We start from the raw sequence: 21,327 nt of genomic DNA on the forward strand, positions 1-21,327 counted from the left end.
TGTAGCTCTGTTTTCTTATTAATTTAGGATTTCAATAGCCGTCTTAGGTAGCAAGAAAGGGGAAAGAGGGGAACTGTGAGAGGAAAGATGTCACACGTAAAGAGTTGTTAGGGTATAAAACACAAAACAGCGCTAAAGCACTGCTGTGGAATTTGCGGGTGAAAGGAATGGCGCTCATTACCCGCTGACACAGTGACTTATGCCTTTCCTGCCAGTATAACTAATGCAACACACAGGGAATGCAAGTTCATCAGTTGTTTTCATGTTACGATTTCATGGAGTGGGGAATATGTAATGTAGTACCAAATAAACAAAGTGAAACAAAAATTATCCATGGAAACGTTAGTAACGGGCCGTAAAGGGAAAATGTGCTTCCACAAATAATTCCAAGAATATATTAAAGAAATAATTGCATCCATTGATTTTCAGCAGCTTTTTCAAATATGAAATATACTAGCAAAATACTAACATTTTTCTTTTAAAGCTCATCTCTCCAGTTTATTACCAAGCTGACACTGAAAACTAAGAAATACTAAATATTTGTGAAAAATTACCATTTTTATCCCAATGGAGATAAATACTCTTAAATCATTATCATTCATGTCACTGGGTGTGAGATCCTCCCAACAGATGAAATTCTCAAAAGTAGCAATTATTTACAGAAAAAAGTCTCATTTTCAAAAGCATTTCTGTGACTCAATGACTCAAAAACATATCCTCCATTGCTAACAGCTGCACCAAATAAAAAGGAAACATGCTCAGATGTTTTTAAATTATTTTAAATAATTTCTTAAGGAGAATATTTTCCTTTACCGAAGACCCCATTTTTAACCCGTTCACAAATGTTGGGGAAACATGAGCAGCCGGGAATAGGGGCAGGTTGTATCTATTTTGAAAAGTGCAGCTCCTCCTCTCCAAAAGAGGACGTGAATAAGCATGAGGCTCTTACAGCAACTGCTTTGACATCAACAACACAGGCAAAGATGGTACAGATGAAGAAACTAGCTAAAAGGGACATCTCAAAGCAGCAAGAGTCATGGATCGACCAAAAAATTCTAAGGCAGAGCAGATTTCAGTTGAGCTAGTGAAGAAAGAGAGGTGAGACAATCTGGACATGGCACTGGCAAAAGGGATTCACTTAAGACTTAGAAATATTCTGCAAAACACTGATGGCTCTGCTTTCTTTGGGACACGACTGTGCATGGTGGTTGATTTCAATACATATCACTGTCATTCATTGCTGTTGTTTCAAATTTCTATCAAGTCAAATGGCAAAAAAGAAACCATATCTATAGAACCTCTCTACAAAAAAAATCAGAAAATAGCAGAGAGATAGCAGAATAAGATACCAGTGTTTGTGACTCCTCAACTATGCATAAACCTCCTCACACAAAAAAAAAATAATGAAAGGCAGCTTAAGGTTGGAAACGTATTCACAGAAGAAGTAATATTTTAAGGAACCTTAATTATAGCTCCGTTAAAACAAGGAAAGAAGGTGGTGTCCGTAGAAATTGTTAGGAAATTACTTCTTCATAACTTTTAAGGTCTAACTGCTGTAATCAGCACATTAAACATACATAAAATTTTAACTTTGTCTCAGAACAAGCACACCTATGGTCTAGGATAACTAGGCATCCTAATCTCAACAAGATTTTCATAGAGCTTAATATTTCAAATGTGCTACAAAAGCTCACGGATGAATAGCATGGAAATTCTGTGAAGTTTACTGATTTTTCAGATATGAAAGTTAGTTGAATAGCAGATTATAGACGATTATAGGCATTTTATAATGTATGCATTATTAGATGTAGCTCAGACAGCAAGGTCTGTGTGCCTGTGTGGTGCAATTTGACTGGTGTGAAAGCTAATTTAGGGCAGGATTCTGAAAGTGTGGTTTCAATTTTAAAGCTCAACAGGGATAGAGAGTGTTATTGGTTACTCTTCTGCCTGTATGACATGAAGAGAACTGCACATAATTAAAATATTTCCAGGAAGTATCAGGAGACCACTGAGCACACTGGGGATCTCTTGAACCTTGCAGAGCTTCAAAATATAAAACATGTAGAAAACAGTTTGGTGTTTAACAATGGTATGTATTCAAAAGGAAAAGAGAATAGGATGGGGCAGGAGGGAGAAACCACTACTGCAGTAGTGTCTTTGAATTCTATTGTAAAGCAGGAAGATAAATTTGATGAAACTACCACCTTATGACTGAAACATATAGCGTGCCAGTAGAGCATGTTCTGAATATTTTTGCCTGGCAAGGCTTCTTGAGCTGCTAACGTTCACAAGAATGTTTATTTCTGCCTCTATAACGCCTCTACCAATCCTGCAGTCACTTGTCTTTTTTTCTAATGTCAATGTCTGAGTTTTACACACGAATGGTTCTTCAGCACATAGTATCTAATGCTTGTGCAGTTCCCAGTTACTATGTGAAATTTTTACATCTTGATATAGGAAAGATTTTAAATAATGAAATATATATGATTGAACACAACAATCCATATTTATTTCAAATACTTCTTAGGTGTTCTAATCTTTCTATAGTCTTTGAAATATTTGAAATAGATAGCATTTGAGTAGCAAAGAGAAACAGAGACCTTTCCCGGTAAAGTGCATGAAAAAAAATCTAAAGAAAAATTAAGCCTTGTATAATACTTTAATAAAGTGACTAGACTTTGTCAATACCGAATCAAATACTTCCCTGTGATACAAGGACGTGATCCAGCCACACTCTTGATTTATGACTGCTGCCCTTTAACTTATTGAAATGTGAAGGATTTAAAAAGACAATCTAATATGGTGACAGATCACCATATTTCTATACAAAAATCAGGCATATAATCACAGACGGGTACAACTTTAAAACAGCCATATCTGTAGGTGAGATTGGGGAGAGAAAATCTTAGTAGCAGGCACAGTAATTGCTGGAAGATGAAGACAATGCAGTTAAACAGAAAATCGATAGTAACATTTGTACACAAAACAGCTTATATTACATCTTGTCATTGAATCTTAAACGTAATTGACACTCAGTAGGTCTATCCTTTCCATCTCACCTTTCTAGTTTATTTCCATTTTAAAAAATGGCAAATCCTAGATAACATATTATCCGATATTCTTACAAGCTTTTATTGCATTTCTCATTTTCTAAAGGCTTCTGCACCCATCTGAAAGGGTTGTTGAGCAGGTTAATATAAAGTAAAATCTCAGTGAAAACAAGATAGACAATGGACTTAATGAGTTAACATCAGCTCAGTAATGGCTTAAGTTAATACGTTAAGCATCAGTGAATCCAATTTTTACATCTCCTGTTCTTGTAGCAGCCTTGAGTTAGGAACCAGAACTCCCTAAACGATACGTGGAAAGAGTTAAGTGCCTCAGAATAGAATTCACAACTACTAGCACACTAAGCAGTGTAGAACTAACATATTGAATCAATATGGAATAATGAAAAAAGGTTGCATCTTAACTCCTGTCCCCCTGAGTCTTCAATTCACTTGTTTCCTTTTCAGGTCAGAATCTAATCTGGAATTCTTCATAAGAACCACAAATACCGTCCTCTTAAAATGAAGCAGCCAGTCATTGTTTTCAAATTTAATGAGGAGAGAGGAATACTAGAATAAACAATTTCTGCAGCTGGGAGAGATTCAAGCCTACAGAAGAGGACACACCCAGCAGTTTAAATTTCGTGGGAGAAACGGTCAGAGAAACTCCCGGTTTACATGTTCTGAGTAAGCTTTTAACTAAAATAGATCTTGTTCTTCTGCATGGCTTTACCAAACACCTTATTGGAATATATAGGCATGAGCCACTTCAATTAGCATTAGCTTACTGATGAACATGTATGCACCTGAAGAATTTAAACAGAATTTGACACTTGCTCTTCCTGCCCCAATACTGTTGAAAGAAAGCTAAAACATAGCCAATTTAGGCCTTGATTTAATGAAACTAAAGTGTCTGGCTTCAGTGAAGGTAGGCCACCTGATTTACTTTATTCCTTCCTTCCATAGCCTGTACTATAGGGCAGAAAACTTCCCTTAATGTTTTTCATTTCCAGTCAGCCTTGTCTCTATTCTTGTAGCTGCAAGCTGGGAAACCTTATTTCTTAACCACATTAGAAGTAAAGAGTCCCTACTTCCTTTGAGAAACTCTTTCTCCCAAAATTGTTCCCTATACGTGTTTTAACATTTATCAGCTGTCAAGCTATAGTAACAAGAACTCATCTGACTTAAGCATCATGTCTCTAAGCTTCTGAAAGGTGAGGAGGAGGGAAGTGGAAGGAAAGTGACGGAAATAAACAAAACTAAGCTGCATAGCTGACTTACCTACCATTAACATAACAGAAATTTCAGTATGGACTAATAAAACAACCATTGCAGAACCTCAGATACATTCTCACTTAATTACAGAGGATATCAAGTACAGCTGTTCACACAGGCACACAGTAAGCAAGGAAGAGAAGAATGAACCTTACCATTGAGTAGGCAAGAGCCACTGAACTTCTCTTCTAAACCTTTCATTGCATACAATCTACCAATTACATCTTTTTCTCAAACTTATGACACATAAGTACTTATGATAAATAAGTGTCTATAATAAGTGAGATAAAAGTGAAGGGCAAACACTTTAAAGAACCCTGAATTTGGCTCAGACAAAGCTTACCCATTCCTATTGGAAGCAGGCGTAGACAATACATATAACAGAGATTCAGGATTACTGTATTACAGTGTTCTTAGCCAAGAGAGAAGGACTTAAAGGCATTTGGAGAAGGAATGAAAACTTCTCCCATCAAATGTATTCTTTTTAAGAAACAGAAAATCAGAATAACTAGAAGTAAAAGATCTCTTTTTGACACTGCATAATGGGAAATGCACTTTTGAACATTTGGTCTTCTGTCTTAATTTAAGATTATGTACAAGATTACTGAACTAAATACTCTACTTCTACTGTATTGAATCGATGTGATTCAGAAGAGCTAAGTTTAGACTTCTATAACAATAATTATATTTCTATGCATCTCAAAGGAAAATTTCCACAGATCTCAGTGGTAATCTACCTTATCTAAGAAATAGGACTATATAGGCGATAACAAACTGCATTAGAATTAAATAATGCAGGGAATACTCTACCAACCGTATCAATCAGCACTACAATTAAAGCCTTTCATTTGCATTTTGTATAAATCAAATAAATTCACCTAACATCTAGTATTAAAGCAGATACAATGAAGGATTAATGCAAGGATTGAAATCTATACTTAGGTTAATTGATATTGATTTGTAACTAACACCACATCCAACAACTGTGATATCACCCATGGTGATACACAGTGACATAAATTAGGGAAATTATTCTGTCAGATGCTAATGTTAACAGGAAATGCAGCATTCAAGCTGCTTACAAAACATTTACTAAAATGTATAAAACTATGGCTACAGTCATTTTACAGTTCAGTCCTCTAGTAATGACATGATTTTAAAGATGAAGAAAATACCTTGGAATGAGTTGCTAGAGGAGTTTTCAATTTGTCCAATCGATTCAAAATAAGAACGGAGACGTGACTTGATTAGAGTGTACAAACACTTGCAAAGGGATAAACTAGTGAGTCCTAACAGCAGATTTAGCAGAGTGGCTTGATGAAGAAACTAGAACATTTGAACTAGAAGATGTTAATTTTGGACAGTGAATGAGATAACGAGCAGTATGAAGGTTGTGTGGGATACCACCAAGGGCTTAAAATAATGACTATATAGCTTTTTGGAAAACGGGCTTTAGCTAAACATCAGTATTTATCTCGGCAGTTTGTGCCACACATGCTGCCTCCACTTTAAGGGTTTGTACCCGTTACTTGGCCTGCTGCAGCGTATTTGTACTTGAGACATGAGAACAAAAACAGGTATTTTGAAAACATTTACTAGGCAAACAGGAGATGAACTTTATGCTAACTGCCATATTAAAACAGTTTGTGAATATAAAAAGGTCTCGAGTCTGTATTTGCCATCACAGACTGTTAATGACATCAGCATCTTTAACAAAAGAAATGTTAACTTTGATTCTAAAATTTTTTTTTATACTTCTTAGGCTAATATTCTCACAAGCCGGTACTTAAAATAATGATTCTGAATGCATTTAGGTGTCCACAGCAATAGCCTCATTTTCAGCTTGCCAAAGTCAAGAATGTCTGTTAGGCACTTAGCTGAAAACAAAGGCACACTTTTCCATAAACATTTTTCTTAGAAACGTTGTGACATTTAAAAAAAAAAATCAAAACAAAAACCTGAAGAGGAGATTTTCCAAAAAGGAAAAGAGAAGGGACAATCATTCTATGATAAACTGAAATATTTAAATTTTACCTTGCAGTACCATTCATCTTGTTTAAATACGTATTCAGCTGTCATCCAGTAAACTGAATAGTTTACCATTGCTGGGAGAGTCTAATTTATAAGTATTTGGATTTTTATTCCAAATATTTGTTTTGTGGTCATCATTAAATAGTCTAAGTATTCTTTCTTCTTCCAAAGCAATATACTGCAGAATTTACAGCTCTTTTTAGTATTGTACAAAATAAGCTTATTTTAGAAAAAGTACTATTAGATGTTACAGTTAAAGTATTTGATCACTGCCCTCACTTGCTCCCCCTTTCGGCATGCTCACTACCTTTCTTAAACTCAAAAACACAATTCCCTTGAAGCTCACAATAAATTGAAGGAAGTTAAGCTCAAAAAGAAACATAGTTTTCTCTCCAAATCAGATACAAAGCATACCTGTGGATTTTGGTTTCACTATAGATTTCCCCTCACCTCCCAGTAAACGACAATCAAAACAAGTAATTTCTCTAAATCACGAGGAAAGACAGAAGAAGTGAGAGGCATATAGGAATACAGAGATGGATATTTTATAATTATTTATTGTTCAGACACAATGATCATAATACTTAAAATATTGTGATGGTATGCTTCTCCTCCCCCACCCTGCCCCAAGCCTGACTCTTCTCCCAAAACCCTGCTTGGACAATAGCCCTCAGTAAGACCTGGCTTCCCCTACCCCTGTGCTCAGGCTATCCGCGTCAGAGAGGAATCTGGGGAGACAGATAACATCACAATAGCCAAGGACTAGTCGAGCACGCACCGACCAAGGTACTGTCGATAGGCAAATATGACTATGAGTCAATCATCTTACCCCATAATTAGGGGGCAGCCCAGAGCCCACTGAGCTCTCCCGCAAGGCAGCTGGCGGCGAATCTCTCCTTGAGTAGAGACACCTCTCAAGGTTACTCCTCAAGGTCAAGAGATTCCTTGCCCACAACAGATCCTCGGTAAGTGAGCAATAGCATGCTGAAACTTTGCAAACTTTGCAAAGTTACCTCCAGGGCTGATTGTGTACACAATCCTTAGACATAAACCATTGACCAAATCTGGGACTGGGTAGCAGTTCGGAAAGCAAGGGAGTCCACCCTGAACCCCATGACTCAATGGGAGCATCTCCTTGACGATTCCGTCTGACCCTGTCCTCCATGCAGTAAATAACCAAGTGAACTTTGCCATAAAATCTCGTTAAACCACTATCTTACTTATCTTTGATCTTCGTCAAACCATTATCTTATATCAATATAACACATTATTGCTTCTCTCTTATGAGTGAAGTGCATTACTCCTCACTCATCTGTGACAAATATCAACTGGATCGCACTTACGAGAAAAGCATCTGACATAGATTATCTATTTACAATATATAAAGTTATTCATATTAAATAATGTACACTAGCTTACTATAGAACTGAGCCTGACTAAAGAATATAAGAATTTCTACTTTGTTCCTACAGTTCTCAAAGGGAACAATTTTGTTGGAAATTTCTTTTACATCAGAGTATTTCAGATCTATTTTAGCATTAGGTAAGAAAAAATGTCCATTAATGAATTCTCTTTATTAAAAATGAGTAACGATGGATTTCTTGCAAACCTGAGCATCTCTGAAATTATAAGTTTGCCTAGAAAGCATATTCCTTTTCTGCAGGAAAGCAAAAGTTTAAAGCTCCAGATCTGCGCATACAATATTGAGAGTGACCAGTACAATCCAAAACCTTGAGATGCCTGTCAGATTGATAAACAAACTTAGAACCTTTTAGCCAGAATAAATTTGATAATATTGGACCTTATATCCAGGCTTCTTTAGTGTACAGTTGGTTTATCTCAGCTTCCAGATAGATTGACTAATTAGCGGAAATTCAAGTAATAAAATATTCACGCTTTCTAAGCCTCAAATAAATTGCCTAGAAGTATACAATTAAACATTCAGAAACGGGACGAGAAGGCATGCGGACAGAGGAAGAATCTAAGGCTGTCAGCAGCAACTCAAAAAATTAGACAGTTCTAGTAAAAAAGTGATCATTTGAAAAGATCAGTTTATGTTTAAAGTACCATATATACAATGACTTCAGGGTTAAGATGAAGAAAAAAATAGGAGAAATTATGTGTTTAATTCCTCTCCCCTTGTAAAACATATTAGTGTGACTCCAAGGAAACTGCTTTGTTAAGAGTACATCATGTTGTTTTAGCAGCACAAAACGGAAATGGACTCTTAGAAATACCATCTTTAAATGGATATCATTTTGCTGGTATAGCTTTAGGCCAAAACCCTTGTTGGTCCTAGCAAATAAAGAAAACATGGTAGCAGGAAGAGTGTGGTCAGCCACTGCAGTGGCACTCACCATTCCATGCTTTCCATATGAAACAGATGTTTCTTATTGACAATATGGGCCATTCAGGATTGAAAAAAAAAAAAGGCTATCAGAAGCTGTTTAAATCAGAAGCTGTTTAAAGCCCCTACTCCATTTGTATTGCTTACTGCAAGGGTGGAGCAGCACAAAAATGGACCCCATGTCTTCATCTACCATGACAGCATGGGTACCATCTGTACCCATGAAGCATATCTACCATGAAGCATAGGTATATCCCAATCCACAAAATGGGAAGTACGGGAAGCAGACTGGCATAGAACACAGAAGGGAAAAAATGAATCGTGTTTTGGGAAGTTATATTATTGGCACAGAGAAAGACTCAAGCAGACAGGGCAGATATGACTGAAAACAACAGTGAAGACATCTAGAATAGAAATTGCTTGGTATTATTGTAAACCGCTGTGTTCTATTGTCAAAGTCTTTGGAGGCCCAGGATGTTTCCTCAGGTATTGATAATAAAGTAAATGAAATATTACAAAGAAGGCAAAGATAGCAGCCAATCTGCTATATAAATAGCAGGGTTTCCTCAGGCCACTGTAAAATTTCAAATAAATGAACTCTCCAAGCTTCAAGAAAGCTTTAGATTTTTTTTGAAGCTGAAGGAGAACTTAGGCTACATATGAAAGACAACTTGAAAAGTCATATAAGGATTTTAAAAGATTGATACAATGGAGTTGCTATCCCTCACAATTTGTGGGTACTTGCAGTTTAAAATTAGCTCCAGTGCTGAAAAATTCTGTAAAAACAACCATTCTCACGGGACAACAGAAGGACATCATAATGACAAAGCATACAAAACAAAAAAACAGTGTCCTCCTATGTACTGAGGTGAGAAAGTCACAGAGAAACCCAAAGACATTAGCCAGCATACCACGAACTGGCATGATAAACCAGGGCAATCAAGGACGATTGACGAGAGCATCTGAAACAAACATAAGAGTGTGTAAAACTTTTGACCAAGCGTTTCTTTCTTTCTCTTTTTTTTTTAAGTGAAGACTTACTTATACAGGAAAAGATTTTCTGGGCATGTTATGTGTTAGTGTATATAGTGTAGTATAAAACTTCCTAAAGCATCTTGAGCTAACCCACTAACCTTGAACAGTCCTACTGTACAGTAGAAATCCATGTGCCAATATATTTACGTATCCAAATTTTAGGTGATAAGGCAGAAAATTCCTGTGCAGATAAGACCTATGCTACATTCACTGCAAATACATATTGGCAGTGAAATCTTTCTCTCATTCATCGTATAGAGTAGAAATGAAGGAAAAGAACGTGTTGTGATCAAAATTACAATCTAAATATGCCATAAGAAACCAGAGTAAAACAAGAATGCACTATTCAAAATTATCTAACTATTGTTAAGATATAACGCTGCATCATAATTCTTATGACAAGTAAGTACCTATAAGGAAAGGGATAAAAATGAAGGGCACAGTCTTCATAATTCTTAGAAAAGGGTGACATATGTGCAATGTTAGCTTTGAGAAGCAGTGCAGCTTAAACTTTCATTAATGCAAAGTCGGTGTTCAGAAATAAATACTTCTGTAGACTGCATTTTCTTTTCTTTTGATTCTTCCCGTACAGTCACCTTACAAATAAAAATAACCAAATATAAAAATTGTTCAAATTGTTGATAAATATTAATCATCTGAGAAAAAAATTCTTTTCACACTAGAAATTTTTGATCACAAAATTGGTTCTGATTATTTGACAAAACAATTTTTAAACCAACAAGAAACAACTCTTCTGAGGGTTCGGTACGATATCTACATTTACCCAAGTGTGTTCTGTTGTTTTAACAAAGACCAAGTTATTTTTCCCGAAAAAAAACCCGCCAGCAATAATTATTTGCATTCTTTGACTGTAAAGGCTGCAATAATTCTATGCACAAATGCAAACCCCTCTGCACTCAAATAAAATAAACTACACCATACATTAATGGGACTTGACTTTGCCTGCCAAACACCTGCTGGCTGAGCAAGAGTGCTGACTGGTTAAATTGATTAAACATCCATGTGGGGAGATTGTGTTGGTTTTTTTAACTCCAGAAGTGTAACAACTCACTAGGTGAATGACAAATTGTTGTTGAAATAGATCATTTTAAGATGCTGTAATGCAGAATGCTAGAAACATTGACACTGAGGAAAATTTCACAGTTAAATGTCACTTTTCTTTCACTTTCTACTTTCTCTAATGAAGTGAGAGAAACTGTAAACAGTTGCATGCTTTCCTATAGCAATTGCAGTGAGAATAAATTATCAACATTTTCTGCTGCAACACACAATTATTTTTCACAGTTTTGTCATTTTGCTTTCTGTGCAATTATTCATGCCATTAGGGTAATGAAATTCATGTGACAGGGAAGAGAATTTTTATAGTAATACCATCTCTTTAATCCATCTTTGATCAGTGATATACAGAAGAAGGCTAATCCTGCTGCAAAACTACCAGTAGGCATGAGAGAAGTAACATTTCACAGACGCCATCACCTACGTTGCAAGTTTAGAAAAAATAGCTGAGGTGCATGCAACATCTTATGCAAGAGAGACAGTCCATGTGGAAAAATATGGAAAAACTACTAGAAGTTTCAGTGATCTGAATTACTCTTGAAAAACATGGATGCCCTATCTCCATTACCCTATTTCATTTATTTATTTGAAATATTTATTTTAGACCAGTAAGTCCACATTTTCTCACTGTGCTGAATACCAATGCATGTATTTAGTATCTATATTACATACTTATCTATTTATTAATGGTAGACCTGTTGAAATATAAAACTAGGATTTGCAAAAGAGGGATACACCTGCTATTCGAAAGCGGAGAGGCAAGTGTTAAAAGACTTCAGTCCTTCTTTCCCAGTTATCCAGATTGAGAACTTCACCTTGCACTTTTTCCCTTCCTATCCCTTCTGTTGAAAGGCAAACAGGTACTGCTCCTTTCTACTGAAAGGAGCAGAGAGGTAGGCAGAGGATGGGTTCACATTGCAGCTTCATTTTAACAGGAAGCTAAAGAATGACCAAGGTTGAAAAGCGTTCACAAATGCCACAGTTCAGATACAAACATTGAGTTTTCAAATGCCTCAGTAAAGCAATGTTTTTGCACATTTGAAGTATTTAAATGAAACAATAAATTCCTCTGAAGGAAATTTCTAAAATGTCTTTATATAAATTGAAAACTTACTTTACTTTTGTACTGATCTAGATAATATCTTAGCTAATAGGGTGAACAGAGAAAATACATTCCCTTTGATTGCAACCTACTACATGAGCTCTTACAACTTGTTCTTGGATGCCTTATTTCTTCCATAATTGTGATTTTTATGGTAGTTGAGATAATGAAAGCCTTCAAGGAAAGGAGTATTCCTTGGTAAAATTTTTCCTCTTCTCTTTGTGTATCCTTAGACCGTCCTCGAAATCTACCATCAGAAAAAAAAATAGAGGAAAAATTCTAAATGTTATGCTTTTTAAAAGTCATCTCTGCCTTTCTCTTCAGAATTTTAAATCAAGGTAACTGTTCTTTAACACTCTTCAATTTTTGGTGTGGTCAAATATTTCAGGAAGTGCTTTACTGTTATGAGTCCTTAAGAAACATAAAAATCTCCGTGGTCTGAGGTGACCATATATTAAGTAGACAAAAAGGATCAGTATGCTACCTAAGCTCTTCTGAAGTGCTCTTTGGAAGAATTTGTTTGTTGTACTGGCACTTATCTTATGAAAAATTCAATGTATTCTCAAATTAAGAAGCAGAAAATACAACATAATCGTTACTTTGTTAAGTTGTGGTGGTTTATGGTATGCCCTTGGGTACCCAGTTCAGTCAAGGCTGATGTCCTCTCCAGCACTAAGAGCTCGATAGCACCATTCTCTGGTCTAAGTACTGTGGCCATTTCTGACTGCGTACTGCAGAATTCATTCTCATCCTGTTAAATCACTTCTTGATTTTTCCTGTCTAAAGCCACACATTGTATCATGAAATCACCGACTGGCCCGCACTTGAGAAAACATTATACATACCTCTGAAAAAGCTTTTACAAGATTCTATGGAAAGCTTACTTGACAAATCATTATTTGACAAAAGGTCATTGGCAGCAAAGTGCAGACGGATGGATATTTACACATAGCAAGGCATTGAAACATTAAAGGAATGTGTGCAACCCATGACTTGAAGGCTGGCATTTAAAAATGAATTTCACTAATGCCTTTTTCTTTCCATGTGCAATTTCAACCTGTGACAGAGTGTTTATTAAAGCTATCACTCAATTAAATGTGAGATAACAGAAATAGCAAAAAGAAACACGGGGAAAAGCAGAGCTAGAGGATCTCTAGAGAACTTAAAGCAGTTCAGTAAAACTGCTATCTGGAAATTCTTAAGAGTTCTAATTTAGAAATTCTTAAGAGTTAAAGCTACCTTTTCATAGAATTATTTAAAAATCTTGGGAAAAATATCTTCTCTACATACAGGCTGTGTGACATCAAGGAAGGTTAGACCAAAATAAGCGTTAGAAACTTAAAGGTACTGAACAATTTGTCTGCTTTCATAGTGAAAAGTAAATATTTGAAATTTCTCACCATGTTCAGTGTTTACTGTGAACGAGTAAGTTTACTGCTGTAAAATACATATACGTGTATAAATATATACACACACATATGTACGTACACACTGCACTTTTATACACACATCCACCGGTTTTCTACTTCATAACTGGAACTGGGTCAGATAAGAGTGGCAGAATCACGCTGTGTATTCAGAAGGTGACAAGGAGGTGATCAGATTTTAACAAAAAATAGGTGTTAAAACCAACATTATGAGGAAAGATACGTAATAAGTGGAACAAAAATGTTCAGAGGGGAAAAAATGATGGAAAAGGAAAAGAGGAAAACTAAGATGAGCACTAATAGAGACTGTAGAGAAGAGGCAGGGTAATGAAGGTTTACATTGTAGCCTGAGCTAAATGCCATGTAGCAAGTGTTGAAACTTTTTTCAGTCATCACCTTCTGGAAAAGGCACCAGACTGTAGTTTATAAAGGCCTCATGGCACGACAGGTCAGTACAAAACATTTGCTATGGTTCCCCACAGTGCAAAACTTGCAGAAGATCCATGCAGTCCAGGATTGCTGAATAAATAATTTATCTCATAATATAAAACATAGAAATGGCATGGTTCATACTCTTTCGTGTGTCTTACTTTACTTTTCTTCAACATAAGAGTAAAATCCACAGATGCAGTCTTTCTTTAGCATTAGGGATTATTCAAGAAGTAAGATAGCGCCATTTGTGATTAACAACACAACTAACCTTAGAATAAGTTGTAGAGATGTGCTGCACTTTGGTGTAATTGGATTAAGCTAGCAACTAGCTTCCATCCCATCCTCAGTTAAGGTTAGGCATAATTTAATAGTTAGAAAAGCTTTCCTTCTTCCTGAATATAAACTTAAAATACACAGTGCTACCTTTTAATTGAAGGCATTTAGGGAAGGAGAAAAAAAAAACTCTGTGAACTCTAGCAATGTGCAGTAATGCACATAACATTTTGTAGCAGAAAGAAGAAAAGAGTTAGCTGGAAATTCTGACTGGAAAACTTGCTTCGGCTGGGCTATGAGATGCCTGGCCACATCAGCCAACTAAAATCCTGTACTATGGCACTTCTGTGCAATTTGCCCACACGTGAAAGCGATCTTCTCTTTCTAAGAACCAAGAACTTTCAGAGAACGGATGTAGGTTTTATTGAACCCTCACACTTTTTTTTATTATGGCATGTATTATATTTTGTAATAATATTAAAAAGGTTTCTTCATAGATCCATTATTCCACCCTGCATTTACAAGATGGAATTATATATATATAGCATCAAGTATGAATTTATGCATAGAACTAAGTTTGTTTAAAACTAGCTAATGTGCCATGACTGTCATGTTGCATCACATAGTCACAAATGCATGCTTTCACATCGACTTTCACTCATATAGAGACCTATCACTGAACAGAAAGTGAGAAGAGGGACACATATGGAGAATGAGTATAGACATTAAGAAAGCAATGCAGAACATCTCAATATGTAAATATTGAATGCTGTTATGGCTCTTCTACTACAGAAGCTGTTATATTCCCCCAACAACATGTTAGCATTTGCAGATTTGATAGTACTGATTTACAAGCTAGCTCACATCTGGAAACTACACAAGTTAGCCAAGTATTCTAGTGAATAAATAATATTACATAGCCATACAAAGACCCTTGGAATTTTTTTTATCATAAAACTCGTATTTCAGATATTTGTGGCATTGCAGTAATTAAGATTTACTACCTAGACAGCCATACTGAGCATATTTAATATGACAAGATCAATCTAGAAGGCAGATGACTTTCAAGAGGTAAAAGGTAATTGCTACATAGAAGTTACCAAGTCAAAGTATATCAATGCCAGAATGCAAAACTAAAAATTGATTGAATGAAGCAAGGCTAGGATCACTGTGAGTCAAAACTGGAATAATTCCTAGGTGTTCTGGGAGAGAGGACTAGGGATGAGGGCTAGCATATGTTTATATTAATATATATATATATAATATATGCACATGTAAAACAAGCCAGGCATAAAAATGAAAGTCTGGAAAAGACAAATACATACAAATGGAAGACATATGTAATCATCTCCACAGTTGTGGGAACCCATTTTCTCATCATACGAGAAACAAGCAGTTACGCATCTTCATCTTCTACAGCCAATCTGAAGAGGACATGGTACAAATACAAACTTAGCATAGATGATATACCAAGCATGGCATATGAATAGTGCCATGGTATTTGGACAGGGCAGTTCTACTATTATTCCTTGTTCTATCAATTCACTAGGGAGCTAAGGACCCACTTCAAAGAAGTAGTCATTACTTTTCTATTGAGTAACTGATAAGTTAACCCATTGAACTATTTGATAATTATAAAAACGTAAGTAAATTTGATGAAGCAAGAATGTTCATATAGACCTTGTAGTCATACGTTTCTTCATACATTTTTGAGATTCATAAATCAAGATTCATTAATCTTGCTTTCTAATTTGAATTTTTTGTAATTCAAAACAATGGACAAAAAAGTTTTTGCAGCTAAAAAATTAAGATGTCTGAAATGCACAAAGATTGTCATCACCTCTTCAGTTACAAAGCCTTATACATTAGGATATTACCTGGTGTTCAACACAAGTTTTTGGAAATATGAAAATACTGGAGTAAATTTCCTTCACTATGGTGATTCCTGAAACTGTAGGATACTATTATTACCCTGTTATAATGCAGTTTGTTTAAACATACCTTCTTCAAATCTAGGAGTTCCAGAGCAGTATTTCGCATGTGCCACATTGTATGACTTCTCTGCTTTCTCAGAGAGATCATACAACTGGGCAGTGTCAAATACCTGAGGGGGAAAAAAAAAAATCATTTATCTCCTTATCAAAGCTCTTGTTGTTTAGCTTCTTTAATCACTTGGCAAGTTACTGGCATGTTACAAGATGCTTATTACATGTGTAAGATATACTTACGTCTTCTCTGCAATGTTGCAAAAGGAAACATGCAAAAAGTGGGATTTCTCAGCTTCTGCTACGGTGTCATTCTGAAAATCCACAAAAATTATGGATGGTAACTGTACAACCCTCAGAGTTTCTTCTGTTTCCCAAAAGGTGAAATAAGGATGCTGTTACCATTCCTGTTTACTGAAACTACTTATTTGTTGTAATCAAGTTCAATTTCCAGCCTTTGTCAGTCAGATCTAATAGCAATGTAATGCAATTACATAAACAATCACCAACGTTGCAGCCAACTTCTGTATCTTTATTTCTGCAATTTTTGACTATTTCTGTCATGCGGAATCTGTAAAAGAAACAGCATTTTTCCCTGTGAGTTTAGTTCTCCTTTTAATATATTCGTAATCAATGTGTCACATCAGATCACTGGAGTCACTTGAACCCACTACAACCACAAATTCAGGAAAACTTGGGAATTTAATTTCCCTTCCTGGCTGCTATTGCAATACATAAAGTGGGATTAAAATAATAATAGTAATAACAATAATAACAACAACAGCAATATAAAAAAACACAAAATGTTGACATGAAAGCAAATGGCCATACTTTTTTGTAACTTCTTTTACAGGGCACACTTTGCCATTCCTGAAGTGATGTGTAAGGTCAACTGACCGCTGATGTGTAAGCATCAACTGACCTCTGTAACTGACCTTGTTAACAATGTGGTTTTTTTTCCTGTTTCTTAGTTAGTCTTTAAAAATACTAAAAACCTAAAAATCCTTTGGGGATGGAAGAGATCCCAGATTTGCAGAACTTCACAGGTCTTCTGTTTAAAGTTCTGTTGTGAGACAAAAATTAAGATTCAATATCTCTGGAACTGCCACACAGCCTCATACCTGACAATGAACAAGTCATTTCATTTATGCAGGTATATACTTCAACTCCCTACAAATAGAATGAGAATAACTTTTTTCCCTTTACTTTTTCTTATTTACAGATTTAGTTATTGTCCCTCAGCTGGGAGCTCTTATGTTCATCAGTTATAAACCATCTAAGCAGTGCTTTTCCCTAAATATGTCACTTTTTCAGTGACCTCCACCCACCTGACTGATATGACCAAGACATGCAGCTACCTGACTGGCAGCCTTGACCTCCTGTGTTCTAAAACTCACTGTGCTGCTCTTGTACTAGCAAAATACGTAATACTTCTCTTGGGGAAGCACTTAGCTTTCTTTGACGATGAATGTTTTATAGGAGGTTCTTTGTTGAACAGATTTATGATGACATCTCCTTAGTCAATTTTCTTTTAAAGCTAGATGACAGTTAGAAACAGTCATGAACAAGAAATTAAGCCTCTCTTTTTATGTTTTTCTTGTCATTCATCAGCATGTTCATTTGAGTTGTACATGCCTCATCTGCCATCCATCATGTAATAGGAATACACAATGTTTCTGTACAGTTTATTACTGAGCCCAAATTCCTTTTCCTTGTATTCAGGCCTGCCAATTTTTTCTATCTCCCAGACCTCAGTTGGTAAGTTGTTTCTGTTCCAAGGAAGAGAGGTATAACCAAAACGTTTTAAATTTTCCAAGTACTTACTGAAGTTTTGCCAGATCTTTGCCATCTCCCAAGGTACTGAATTCAATACGCTAATTATTTTTCATACCAGAACTCTAGCATCCAATAGGAATAAGAAATACTGGAGCTTTTTTTTCACTTCCCCCCAGGAGTAGCAATTAATTCTCCTTTTCTTAAGAGAAAAGGACCTTGACTGTGTCAAAATTGTGGTCTGACCTTCAGAAATAAGTCCAAAATCACAGTAAGTTGAGACAGCAGGTTTCTCTTGAGCAACAACAGCAGCTGTGGGAGCTTTCACAATTCTGAAGAACTAGTTCATTCCTAGGTTGCCATGGTGAGACTCCTCATTTATAAGCCATTAATGTTATGCTTTTGTTCCTCAAAGTCTAAATTAATTGCTTAGTGAACACTTTCTACAAGAAATAAATCAGTTTACGAATCTAGCAAAAAAAAAAAAAAAAAAGAAACTACCCTTTCAGAATCCCTTTGTCCTTGTTAAAATTCTGCATAAGTGGTTTTATTGTCTGTATATTGCTATTTCAGCTGAAATATTTTTTTAAGCCCCCTCAATGCCATCTGATTTCTCATTGTGAAAGTATGTATCCTGCAGGCTGTCTTGTAACAACCATATAATTAACATATGTTGACCACAGAAATACTTTCTGTGATGAATAGATCACTTAATGAAGTAACGTCTTCTACTTTAATTTCAGAGCAATACCGTTGCATCATAAAGCATAGTTGTTACGCAAAACTAGTTTTTACATCCTACTTTTCTCAGTTCTGTTCTTCATATGTCCTTTCTACTTCCTTCACTTTCTGCCTGTAATAATTACTTCATTTCCATTCCCTACAGTCTCCTTTTCTGCCTTCAATGTATGGACTACCACTCTAAAAAATTTCAAATATACTCCACCTTTGTTTCAAAAAAATTGGAAATAAACTCTTCTTTTTACTCCTCATTTCCCCTTGTTGCATTAAAAGAAAATAAGTTTATTTTTTCTTTTGTTAATAAACATCACAAAAGTAAACTGCTATTATTAAAATATGCCAAAAGGCCTACCCTTAGCACAGGTGCCCTAATTAGTACTATTAACATAGGAATATGCTCTTTCACATTTTTGCATTAAGAGTTATGAATTATTCTAGGAGCAAAATTCAATGCACTGATTTCAGGTCCTAAAGTCAAAATGTCTTGACATTTTGTTTTATATATATATTTCATTGCCAAATCAGACATGCACCACTACAAGTCAATTTCAGATGACGCAGAAAATACTACTCCTCAGATATTAATACTGCAGAAACTGAACATTTAGCTTTTCAGGAGCTTTGTTGCTAAAAACACTAACATGGCAGAAGATTAAGTAGCTGACAACTTACAGTTCTGAAGGCTAATGACTGAAATCTGTAATATGAAACAGTATTAAATCAGAATGTTTTTCTTGGTCTCATCATCTGCAGGGTTCATTTGGAATAACAGAGCTGAAGAATGAGCAAAAGCAATGGAATAAAATGTGTCACGGGAAAGAGATATCCACGCCCAACAAAAGGAAGTTCACATAAAGGCAGAAGGAAAGAAGCAGGAATATAGTCAGAAAATTGGTTTAACATGAAAGAGCAGTGAAAGTGATAGTCATGGAACAGTCAAACAACCATCTGAGGAATCAGAGATGGGACACAGCTGCTACAAATGGGCAAAGCCTTCAGAAAAAAATATTCTGGATGTGGAGAGGGGAACAACTTTGCAAAATTAAGAAACATATGGAACATAACAAGACTACTGCTACTGGTTAACAGGAAGGCAGCCAGCTGAAAGACACACAGGTAGCAACCAAGGCTAAGCTTGTGAACAACTGTTGCTTTCTCATTGTTTAATTTAATGTATTTAAAGCATAAGTCTCCAAAGAAAAATAATTCATATAATAAAAATATACCTTTAAGATCTTTAAGAGTTGATGAAAAACAAACAAGACAAGCCTCACAACAAGAAAATTATGAAACAGGCTCCATTTTGTATCCCACAAAGACTAACTTCTATTCTAAGCATTTTACCTTGGCAGAATTCACAGATTAATTTTATAATGGCCATAAGCATTCCATAACAAATCCTCAAGGAGGCATCCCTAAATTTTGTAGCAATATTTGCTCAATCTCTAAAAATCCCTTTCATCCCTATGTCTCATATCCACATTACTGTGATTTGGGCTGAAAGTACTGTACTGCTTTAGCATAATTACTATTTGTAATAGATTCCTTCATCAGACAGAGCAATGCTAGGATAGCTCAGCAGTTAAAATAGAAATTGAAATAAGACAATTCAGAATTGCCCTACCTCTTTTTTCTAGAGATCAAGAGTGCTAGTCTCACCCATACATCTTCTCACATCCTCTGCTGCTGTTATGTTCTCTGCAGACCTAGCCTTTATTTTCCCTGAAATTTCTAGCTATGACATTGTCACAGGCAAAACAGTCTCTTCAAGGGCATCCCTGCACTAACATGGCTTATCCACAGGCCTCAGTCTCCTCAGAGGCATACCTCTCCTGGCATGGACCATGTCCTTCCAAGAGTGAGCCTCCAGCCACGTCCCCAACAATGTCCCCTTTTACTTGCCTCCTCCATTTTGTTTCTCCAAAGTGTCTCTTCACATTTGTCCTCATATGTTTCCTCTTGTGGCTCCTGCCACCACTGGGGCTATAGCAGCTTTCTTAAATACATTGAAGCAGAGAAGCCATGTGCACCTCTGATCGGTTGAGGTTTTGGCAGGTGGTGGCTTGTTTTCCTCCATTTCAAAACCAGCTGTGATGAGCACAGGGCAGTTCATGGCTTCCTTCAACACAGGGCATACCTGCAACCAAAACTCTAGCATTTGTGCCCAATACATTTCAATCCTCTCTTCTGCAAAAGACGTATTCAAGAAATGCTTGATACACATCCATTATAAACTCTACCTTTAACATTATAGCCTTAATATACATGCATTACAAATTCTACCATTCCTCTTAGACAACAGGTGACATTGTAAACGCTGTATCCATCCATTCAATAAATCTCCACTCCCCATCCTGAACCAGACTATCAGGGTTAACCTGATAACAAACCAAAAGTCTGCTACAAACCTCACCCATTAGCCCTGCAAAACCCAACAAAACCAAGAAGCACTCTGAGATAAGGCAAAATTAGTCTATTTATCATATATAACAGCATACATTTTATTGTCCCATTTTCAAAGGCCATCCAGTAAGTAGATCCTAGTTCCTGAGCAATAAGGATCCCTTCTTTACAGATTTCAACTGCTGCAGGACAACAGACAAGAACTTGCATCCCACTTGAAGTGTTCATAGGGCTGAGACATTATCATCCAATTGAGTTTAGGGTGTATAGATTTCCTCAGGGCTACTGTTACAGCTTCCAGGTTTTGTGTTAACTAGCCACACAGATTTCTGAAGATGAGATTCTCACCCCACAAGATTCTTTCCCTAGGGCTTTTAGC

Source organism: Struthio camelus, chromosome 2, assembly GCF_040807025.1.
Source record: "Struthio camelus isolate bStrCam1 chromosome 2, bStrCam1.hap1, whole genome shotgun sequence".
NCBI classification, from domain to species: domain Eukaryota; kingdom Metazoa; phylum Chordata; class Aves; order Struthioniformes; family Struthionidae; genus Struthio; species Struthio camelus.